At 40.3% G+C, this 10,029-nt stretch overlaps 1 protein-coding gene across 1 annotated transcript in view; it reads left to right on the forward strand.

The window, feature by feature from the left end:
* The first annotated feature begins 447 nt into the window (after window positions 1–447).
* Osmr (oncostatin M receptor) overlaps window positions 448–10,029 on the forward strand; it is a 206,656-nt gene continuing 197,074 nt past the window's right edge. Inside the window, exon 1 of the mRNA XM_010607746.2 lies at window positions 448–476. The gene's annotated coding sequence lies outside the window, so the exon portion shown is untranslated. The remainder of the gene's footprint in view (window positions 477–10,029) is intronic.

A 10,029-nucleotide genomic window follows, 5' to 3' on the forward strand; every position in this document is an offset into this window, starting at 1 on the left:
GTACATGCACAGCAGATTCCTATCAGAGAGGAAGCTGGTACTATTTTCCATTTGCTTTCACTTAATCCATCTTTGCAAACATAAGTCAACCATCTCAACCGTGATTTAATGAGTCTACCAAAAACCTTTTAACAGGCACTGTTTGAGGCCTCTGAGAATAAACTTTAGTACATAACCTCAAGGCAAGCAATATTTTTACGTTTCTTAACATGATCTTTCTTTCTTTTTTCTTTTCTTTTTTTTTTTTTTTGCCCACATTTCTTCTTAAATTGGACTTTATCTCTGGTTATGTAAGCAGCTGAAGATATCTCAGTTCCTGGGAGGGTACTGAAGATATGGTTTGAGTGGGAAAAGAAGTTGTGGGAGTGGGGAGGAATAGAAGGGAAATAAACATAAATTATTAAACACTCAGAAGATTTTAAAAGTCACTACCATTTGGCAATATTCCTCTCCACAGTGCTCTATCTGCATTAAAGGTAAGGAAAGCCCAGGCCTCTCGCCATGGGAAATTTGCTTAATTATGTTGTTTTTTGTTTTTTGTTTTTTGTTTTGTATTTTTCTTTCCAGCCGGAAGAGTTTAAAAAAAAGCTTGTATTTGGTGGCTAATTTTTCACTGAATGGAAATGCAGTCGTTCCATCTAGCACACTGATTTGATGTGATCTTTTATTTTGCAAAGAGAATTAGGTATCATTTAGTAAGAGGCAATGTGCAAATGCATGTGAATACTCTGCAAATCACTTATACAATCCAGAATCCTCAGAATATTTTTATAATAAAACAGAAATAGTATTCTCAAATTTGTTTCACTTGCTAGAGCTTGGAGCAAGGCAGAAGTTACAGGATTGAATGTCAAAGGAGTGAGAGGGTAGTATAAATAAAGTCTTCATGTGCCTGTCCCTGTGTTTGAGTTCTATTTGTGTTGTTGTAACAAAATACCTGAGGCTGGGTAATTTATAAAGGAAAGTTTATTAGCTCACAATTGGAAGTTAGAAACCCAAGATCAGGAAGGCGCATCTGGTGGCCTCTGTGAGAGGCATATGGCAGTGTGACAACACGGTGAGGGGCAGGGGCGTGTGTAAGAGGAAGAGGAACACGTGGAAGGATAAGCAGTGTGTGCAGAAGAATTCACATGCAAGAGAAGCAAGAGACCAGGGAGATATCAGACTTGCTCTCTCATAACAACCCTCTCTAGGGCTGGGGATTTAGCTCAGTGGTGCCACTACCTGCCTTGCAAGTGCAAGGTCCCGAGTTTGATTCCGGGTACCAGAAAACAAACTAACAACATAACAATCCACTCTCTTGAGAACTAACGTAATCCTGTGAGAATGAAATTAATCCCTTCCAAAGAGAGTACGCTCATGATCCAGGCATCTCTTAAAGGCTCCATCATCTCAGATCATCACACATGGGGGTCCCATATTTTAGCACATGAACAATCTGGGGAGCAAGTCCAAAACATACCAAGTCACAGGGAGTAGAACAAGGAAGTAGAATTTGATAGCAACCATATTTTCCATCTCATTAAATATCTGGAGCAGGTTTGATATTACTGTTAAGAACACGTTGTTGCCCAATGATTCAGATAGGGGGTCTCTGATTTGGGCCTTTGAAATCCAGTCACTACAATCATAGGTGCTGTCCGCATTTCCCTTAGATCCCAGATGGGGGCAGCCTAGGTGAGTCATGTCCCATAGCCCCTCCAAGATGCAAGGGAACCACTCATCAGAGGCCAAAACATCCGCAGATACCTCAGAAGTCAGAGTCCAACTTCCTCATTTTACAGATGGAAAAAGTGAGGCTCAATTGTCCCGTGTCAGAATGAAATAATGAGTTGGTTACTCAACAGAAGTAGGAATTTGAGTCCTGTGACTATCAGTCCAGGAACTACCATTTTGCTCTTTAAGAGTTTATAATGAATAAAGAAGACATGAAATGCATTTCCTGAAGTCTTCACAATTTTTACAAAGACACCAAAAAGATAAAGATAAATAAAGAAACTATAGCTAATATGGGAGTGTGGTAGTGACAGGTCTGAACTCAAACTCTGAAATGAGCCATAACTGGGATCAGTCACTTTGCTGATGGCTGGATATGGGAATATACATGACCTAACTGAGCTACAACCCTCACCTTTAAAACTGAGATGGTCATAATGTCTACTTCACAGGTTGTATAAGGATTAGGGATAATGCACAGATTCTGGCACAGACGAGGTACTTAATAAATGTTGGTTGTTATTATAATTCTAGTGCAGACAGCCAGGGATAGACGAGTGAAAGACTGCCAAGAAATCAGTCCTGAGGGGCTTGTCCTTAAGCCAACTTCCTCCCTGCCAGCTGTTTTCTGGTCTGTGCTCCTGTGCCGTCCTAAACCTCCCAGCCTCCCTACCACCAATAGAAAACGATGAAAATGTCGGCATCCAACTCCATCCATAGATCTTTCAACAGAGTAGCCGGGTACTGACTAGAAATGAAATTGCAAAAGGACACAGATAAAGGGTATTTGTAAGGAATTGAGAATGAGAAGGGAAAGAGAGCTATTAATGGATTCTTTTCATCCGTTATCTTATGCTGGATCATGCAATAAAGCCTTTGTAACTATAGGGAATATGAAAAATATCGCTAGCACAAATTCTTCTGTGAAAGTCCCCTGGTAGAAAAATGAATTTCTCTTACTCTGCATAGGTCATTAGACCCCATATAGTACTGTACAAGTTTTTGTCCCCCTCAAGACTATTGAAATCCAGCCCTATAAAAGCTGATACAAATCACATTCTAATCACTGACTGCCCTGGTATTGTACAGAAATAATTAATACTTACAAAGATGGCCCTGACTCAAAAAAGAAAGATAAAATATTATTCAATATCATGTTCGTGAAAACACACTGGATCGTGTTCTAAGTCTCTGGAAATTGGCTAGATAGCTTTAGTACATAATTAATCAGAACACCCTATTTTCTGGCTATGTCAGAAAATAGAATTCACTGTTTTAACTCCAAAGCTGCAGTTTTCCTTTGAGGTCTCCGTTTATCTCCTTGCAAAATATGTGCCCCAAAGGACAACAGAATACAATTTTCTCAAGACAATATTTGTTTTGCAGAATACAACCCTGATAGTGGACACCGCCCTGCAGCTGGAACCCCAGATTTCAGCTGTCTGAGGTCCTGACATTGCATTCAAACCCCAAAGCACAGCAGATCTTGAACTTGTTTACAGAAAAGTCATTATTTTTATTTTCTCCCGCCCCCCGGACCCTGTAGCTGACCCTCTAAAGCCGACAACAAGCAGAACTTGCTCTGTCTTTCCCAAGACTGCTGCATCGGCATGAATTCTCCACTTAAAGCTTTTAAATATTTCACTTACACATTTCTGAACACCCCCAGTGGACTGTTAAGGTTTGGTTTAATCCCCAAGAAAACTGGCATTAAAATAGACCCTTTCCCAGCAATAATAATCTCATTTCCGATAAATTATTCTATTCTCAGTACCTTTGAGACACATGAGAGCTTTTATGTAATAAAGAAGCCATTTGTTTCTGAATAGTTTAATGCATGTTTCCATATTTTTCTCATTTTTAATTCAAGGGCCATTGACAGGACTGTAGGAGAATGTCTTTTAAAAGCAAATTTACAGCAAATGTTGCAGGGAAATGGATAGCAGCTGCTTCACTGCAGAGCTCTAATGCTGCAGGGAGCAGGGCAGAGATACTCTAATCTTCATTTATGTGCATAAAAGAGTAACCTCTGCAGAAAAAGACAGTGACAGTGTTATTGGGCAAATTGCTAAGATATGGGAGACCTAGATTCAAAATGGGCTCCATCCTTTGATTTTCTGTAATTACTTAAGTTATTTCCATGGCTCATATGCCACATCTGAAATATGGAATTGGAGGGACAGATGTTGGGGAAGTCAAGATGACTACTGGGGAAAGAGAGTAAATCGAGGCCTTTTGTGTTAACTGAAAAGAAAGGGCTGTTGTGAAAGGGCAGAGTAATAAGCAGCAGATAGGTTGACTTTTGTCAGAAGGGTGACTATTTGAATTTTTCTAAACTTCCATATTCAGAAGTACTCATTTTGATGGGTGCTTTCTATGTGAAAAGGCAACAGGCAGGACCATGCTTCCTCACGAGGAGGAGTAAAGAAAGGGGACAGTGTCAGAACCCAAACCCACGTGCTCAGTTCTACAATTTAAATATGCTTCACATTTGGGACAGAAAACCATCTCATTTTTTTTTTAGTGAAAGTATTTATTATATTTTATTTTATTTTGGTCTTTTTGAGACAGGGTCTCACTATGTAGTTGAGACCGACTTGGAACTCATGTAGCCCAGGCTTGTCTTGCACTCACAGAGATCCTCCTGCCTCAGCCTCCGAGTGTTGGAATTACAGGCATGCACCACCACACTCTGCACAGAAAACCATTTTGAGAAGTCTTTTAGATAGGTAATTCTGATGTGCTTCCTGACTAACAGCTGCTGCATTAATGTGAGGTTTAACCTCAAGTCTATGCACTTCAAAGGGATAAGAAAAAAAAGTGAAATTGACTGGAACAGAACAGCACCTCGGGAATAAGAAGCCAGTGCTTTATGCGTATCGAACTGATGCTCTTTTGATAGCATTCTCTGTGCATTTTGTGGGCATTAGTACTCTCCATATGTGAAAGAAAATTCTTTTTCCAGGCAGTCTTGCTGGCCCAAATCACACTGTAGATGAACCACAAACAGGCTGACTGCAGAATCTGTGACCAGGATGTGTTTTTAGCTCTGGACAGATGAGCTTTTGCGGCCTTGGGAATGGTGCCGGGCCTGCTCTACATATGACATCTAGTTCTATCAGCTCCCTTCCAAGCCTCTGAAGAGGGATAATAAACATAAGATAAGAGGGGAAGGAGACCCGGTATGAGGGTGAGTTAGTGGAAATAAGGGCTAGAAGGAGGCTAGCACAGGCATTGCTACAGTACATTCTTGTGAGAATGGAGGCCTCCAAGGGGAATGAAATGGAGATAAGGGAGTAGACAAACTCAAAAGGGAATCCATGTGCAATTTCTAAACAGTAAACGGCAGTTTTAGAACCAGTAAAACTAATGTTCACTGCACCCTTACTGAATTATCCTCGTTGCATCCTGTTTTATATTGATCAGCTTTTGTTTTCTGGTGCCAGGTGTTGAACTCGGGACCTTGAGCTTGCGAGGCAGGCAGGGGAACCACTGATCTAAATCCCCAGCCCCTTGATCAGCTTGTTTAGTCATATTTTATAAACTCTATTAGATAGGCATCAATATGATACTGTGATTGAGATTAAAAACCAAGCCTTAAAAGTTTAACTACCACACTGAATTTCCACATCTGCTAAGCAATGGAGGTGGAGCTGGAAGCTGGTAAGTCTGGATCTACTGTGTAGATTGTGCTTCAGACCACTCAGTGGGTCAAAACTCTCCAAAGGTTCTTATCTCAGAGTCTCTGGAGGCCTTGGGAGATCATAAAAGATTAGGTTGGGTTCAAACCAAATTTCTCAGACAGTTTCAAGATAGACTAGGAGGGGGGACCACAAAGAAGGCAGGTAGCTGGGTGACTAAGCAAGAAATCCTGATATCATAAAGCTCCTGAGTGTGGCCACTGGAAACCAAATATCTGGGCTCAGATTCCAGCTTGACCATGTCCTAATCACAAATTCAAGGGCATAATTGAGCATTAGGATCAGTAGCTGCTGAAAAAGTTGAAAGAATTAAATGAGACATATATACAAAGCACTTAACAAGTCTACTTAGTGAGCCCAGCAATAAACGCTGGCTGTTCATGCAAATTTTAAGACGAAGCTCTGAAACTGGTTCCCCACCACACTCAAGTAGAAGGAGCTGGTGTGTTCAGAATTCAACAATGTATAAATTGACACGTTCAGAGCCTATGAAATATAGAAGTACTCATGGTACTCATTAGCAAGCCACTTTTGCCCCAAGGGAGAGAGAAATGTGAAAGAAAAATATTGCACTTGGACATTCTTCCTTGAGATGAAAGTTGAGATATCTGAAAACATCTTCTGGATGCTTATCAGTGCACATGTTGGGGTCAGTTTCGCCTTCTTGTTCTCAGAGTAAAGAAAGAGCATTTTAGTAGGCAGGAGGATTCTTCCCAGGATGCTGCATTGTGGAAATTGTACCAATGATCCAGCATAGGTGGGTAGACCAACAGCAAACGAAGGAACAGCCTGTATCCACTGCCAGATGGCCTGAATGGCATGCAGGGTAGAGGCAAAATCAGAGTTTATGCTCCTTGTAGCCAAGGAGTGACCTGAGCACTGCCAGCTACAAAATGAAAGGGAAGTGGGAGCTTTGGGGGATACTTGAGTAGAAACTGTTTTACTTGCGATTCATCCAGTCCCATTGCCCTGGCCTCAGATTGGATGTTTGGAAGCCAAAATTATTTGAGGGTGGTTTTCCTAGGTTCACTGCTAGGAAGCTTTTCTCTGTAGGTCAGGCCACTAAGATAAACAGTAAGCAAATTTTATCGTGGGTGGTGGGAGCCAAGGAGCACTTCAGAATGAGAATATTGGACTATTACATAACATTACAGAAGAGTCAGTTGGGATTCATCTTGTGTGGGAACAAAGGAGAAAGGGACTTGGGCATAGACCTTGAAAAGTGGTGTCCCTTTTCTTGCTGTCTCTCAAGCATAGATCATATATTACAGATAGTCTAGACTTTGAGACTCTGTGTGGAGGAAAGCAGGTCCCTGGATACTGCTACAGCAGGAATTATAACATCCCATAGAGGAAGAGAATTTGTAGCACAACAAGGAGTCTTAAATTAGTCCAAGACTTGGAATGCTGTCCTGATAAATGACTTGTAATCAATTATGATGGCTTCTCATTGTCTTTTTCCTTTCTCTTTGTTTACTTTGGACTGTGGCTTGGGTCAAGTGTGAAGGTGTTGATCTCACCCCACAGTCCAGAATACGTGAGCATAGCTGTGGCCAGCAATCAAATGACCAGATGTACAACATGGAGCTAAGTGAACCCAATAGCTGCAGAGACACAATCTGGCAACAATCTTTTGCCATTAGAAAGTGATTTTTTACAGGAAATTATTTGTTTTTAATTTGGTTGCACACATTTGGTGATTGTTTTTTAAAGTGTCATTTAAAAAAAAAAAACAACATAAAATATTGAAGCAACTTTGACCATCCTAGAAGGGTAGTTGGAGAGGTGTTTAATAACACTTCCATAGTTTGGCGTCTCTTCTCTTGCCATTTCACTCTCTGTTCTATTATTCTGCTGCCTAGGAAGTCATTCTTAAACTGTTAGCAGGCAAACCTTTGTTTCAGGATTTCCTTTTGGGGGGAACTCAAGCTAAGACAGCTCAATTTAGAAACAACCCAGTGGTAGAATGAGTAAATAAATTGTGGAATATATATAGAAATAAATGTAGAATTCAGCTGTTCAAAATGTGTGTTCATTTCACAAATAATGTTAGATCAAAGAGCTAGAAGTTAAAGAATGCATAATCTACCTTCCGTTCAGATAAATCACAAAAGCAAGCAAAGCTAAGTCAGGAGAGTGGTTACTTTGGGGAAGAGAAAGGGCATAGTGATTGGAAGAGTTTATTAAGGAGGCTTCTGAATCCACAGTCAATATTTATTTCTTGAACTGGATATTGATAAATCACGTTGACTGTAATAATTCCTTGAGCTGAGCTTTTCAGTTTTGCACAACTGTGTTAGACTTAACACATGTTTTGAATGAGCTTAAAAATCCGGAGATTATGAGAACCGACTCTTGCCCTCGCTCAACAACAATGTGCGAGTTTGCTTAAGGGAAACCACCATTTATGATAGTCCATTGTAGGAGATGTCAACACCAGCTCCTTCCCTAGCCAAGCAGGTAATGTAAATCAGTGAAGATGGTCCCAGGGATTGTGCGTCTCTGAATACAGTAGATTCTCAGTTCCAGCTGGAGTTATGCTAGTAAACTGGCGCTCGAAAGAGAAAAACAAGTAAGCAGTTGAAAGAGGAAAGGAAGGAAGGAAGGAAAGAAAGGGAAAGGGGAGAAGGAAGGAAAGAAGATGGCGAAGATAGGCAGAGAAGCTGAGAAAGAGAATCAAAGAGAAGAGAAGGGAAAGGAGCAGAAAAGCGAGAGAAATAAAGACCCTGACTTGTAGTGTTTGCCAGCACAAGTAGTGTAAATAAATCCACTGTGGCCAATTTCTCAAATGCTAAACAAACTGCTCACACCATTACTGAACATTTTATCACTGGCTCTTGTGGGCCAGAGTGAGCTGTAGTTGCCAGTGTTGCCATGTGTGAAAATGGTTCCAGTATGTTCCGCTTTTGGAATTTTTCAAGAGAAGCCAGAAGTCTTGATTTATATGTGAAAATTCTGATTTGTAAATTATATCAAATAGTTCAAATATTTCAAACATCTGAAAAACCAAGGGGGGTTGGATCTGAAAACCAGATTGGGCCAGTAAAATGCCTATTTTTTTTTTTTAACCACTGCTCTCTGGAATAAGTCTTTTAAGAAGAGTCTCTCAGCCTTACTGATGAATTACAGCTTTTTGCTTATGTAGAGGGCAGTACTGAATCTGCATGGCTATAAAATGCAGCGGACTGACTCTTAGGTGGGGTTGGATAAATCAGGTTCTAGTCTAAGTTTTACAAAAAAAAAATTACCTTACTAAGCTGGGTCTCCATTTTTCTATTTGTATCAGGGCACCTACTGAAGAAGTTCTCACATCACAAGTTCAAGGGCTACAGAATGAACATACAGTACTGGGACTATACTTCGGAGGATGGCAGGGAGAATCCAGTGGCTGTGAATCATTGCACAGAGACTCCATGCCTGAAATTCAGGGCCTTCTGTCCTTCCTGTCTCCACTTACCAAAGAGAATTCCCCAAATCATTGTTCTAACGATGCCATTGACACTCTGGGGAAGCCCAGTCCTGATGCCTCAGGGGGTTCAAACTTGGTGATTTCTGGGGTGAATGGGTCCTCTCTTTTGAAAGGAAGCATGGTGTAGCAGAAAGATGTAAATTAAAGCTGGGCTTGCGCTGTGTGGCTCTGCCATCGTTAATTCCTCCCATGTAAGTTCCAACAGGATGATGACAAGAAGTACTAACACAGCCTCTGGCATACAGTGTCAAATGGATGCTGATTATGACTACCCTCATGGTGACTTACCCAGCATCTGTTTAGAGGGGCTGGACAGACACCACCCAGATATTTGTTAAAATTTGATTTTATGTCTTCTTGTATTTAATTTGGCCCCCTTTCCTCTGTTATTTTAGAGATTCAGCCAGGGTTAATATTTCTGCAAAGTCCAGACAGGTTTGGACATGGAGATTCTGATCTAATCCAAATTGTGGACTCAGGAATGCTCCCAGAGAGATGCTTCTCTACTCTGCTGGAGATTACTCCCATACCAGGAAGGAGAGTCAAACTTTGAATATCTGAGCAGGCAATTAGTAGCTTAATCTGTGCTCTTAGTTTATTTTAAAATAACACCTATAAATTCCCCCTGAAGATAGGATAGATAAGTAGATAAAGCAATCTCAGGCGAAGGGGGAAATCAGTAATACTGATCTTGCTTTTATTGAAAAGTTTGCTACTTTGTTCATCATGGAGTTTTACATTCAACTCCTATTTACTTTGGTAACTGCATTTTTTTCAGCAGCCTTTAACTTCTTCCCTGGAGGCCAGCGTGCCTCACTAACCCCACCTTGACTTGGCATGTTCAGTCCTATGACTCTAAGGAGCAGTCACTTAATGCATTTCTTGATAATTTTGACAATTTCTAGATGAATGCAACCAAGGTTATGAATCTTGTCACACATCAGTGTGTTTTTGTGGGTAGAAAAAAAACTGAACTAGGACCCTGAAAATGTAGTGTTAGTTTTGACCTAGGTATATTGAATAGTTTAGTATATTACCACATTTTTCAGAGACTCTTATTATTATTTTATTATTTATTAATTATTTATTATTATTATTTTTAAAAAGAACAAGCACATTTACTTTAATTTTTTTTTTTTTTTG

Source organism: Fukomys damarensis, unplaced genomic scaffold (assembly GCF_012274545.1).
Source record: "Fukomys damarensis isolate Sample0158 unplaced genomic scaffold, DMR_v1.0_HiC HiC_scaffold_1, whole genome shotgun sequence".
Taxonomy (NCBI): Eukaryota; Metazoa; Chordata; class Mammalia; order Rodentia; family Bathyergidae; genus Fukomys; species Fukomys damarensis.